The sequence below is a fragment of the Bison bison genome, unplaced genomic scaffold, assembly GCF_000754665.1.
Source record: "Bison bison bison isolate TAMUID 2011002044 unplaced genomic scaffold, Bison_UMD1.0 scf7180017864365, whole genome shotgun sequence".
NCBI classification, from domain to species: Eukaryota; Metazoa; Chordata; class Mammalia; order Artiodactyla; family Bovidae; genus Bison; species Bison bison.
This window is the reverse complement of record NW_011494937.1, coordinates 625,427-626,678: the sequence shown is the minus strand read 5'-3', so window position 1 is coordinate 626,678 and position 1,252 is coordinate 625,427.

Here is a 1,252-nt window from a genome sequence, read left to right as displayed (position 1 = left end):
ACATTAGTCTAGAAGCTTGTCATTTTTAAATTTATCCTCTTTTTCCTTTCTTTAACCAATAGCAACAAAAAAAAATCTGGAACTAGACTCTTTAGCTTTTTTTTTTTTTTTTAATGAGTTTGATTATTTTTATTATTATTATTTTACTTTACAATATTGTATTGGTTTTGCCATATACCAACATGCATCTGCTCTTAAGCTGTATTTTTATTTTTTTTAAAAAGGAGCATGGGTGTTTAAGTCAAGGTAGAATTTAAAGAGCAGAGCAATTGCTTAGTACAAGAATATAAGAATATTGTTATGGAGGCAAGTCTTTATGAAGGCAAAATTATTTTCCAAGTCATGACTCTCAAGAACTTTCACATAAATAAATTAACTGAATTTTAAAAATTAATCACAAGTAAAAGAAACAGCCAAAAGAAGCATGACGGGGGGAATCTATGCTAATCTGTGCACCATTATTTTGTCCTATAAGTGAAAATTGAAATGAATTGTAAAAGCCAATGAAGCAGCAAAAAGATGGTTGGCTATAAATCCCCACCAATGTCCTAGATATGTCATTCTCCATGAAAGGCATGCTTTCTGATGTTGCATTTCCCATTAGCAGATGGGGCAGCCGAACACCAATGTATGTGCTTGCCTGGCTCATTTGCATGTCACCATTTATAACTTTCCACTGCCCTGTGGCATTGTAACACCCGCCTCCCAAATGAGGAATATGCAACAGTAATAATTTTTTGATAACACCCTAGTAATTACATGAGCCTTGAAGGGCTTCTTTTCAAAATTCAAACCTCACCTTCCCTCGCTTGAGTGTGAATCTAATCTCATTCTTGGCTTGGAACCTGGCTATTAACTTTCCTTTTCTTGACAGATCTGGTGGGTGATGGTAGGATGAGTCAGAGAGAAAGGTCAAAAAGAAGGAAGTTGAAACCAATAGATTTGATACAAGTAGCCTAAAGAGAGAAAGTTAAAAGATGCTTACCTCTTGGAAAATTAACAGTCACTGAAGATAGCCTCTATTCAGTAACTTAATTTTTATTCTAAATGAAAAAATGATATCTTTTGAATTAAAAGGATTATGTTAAGAACAGCAAAATAAAAAATTTAGGATTTCATATGTGAACATGTATGTATAAGGCTCAAGTAAGTTGGCTTGTGATCTTTCAGTAGCATTTGTTTAACAATTTGGAATTCCCCTTGTATTTTATATTTTAGAAATTTAGTATTTTATTTAAAGGAAACTACGAAT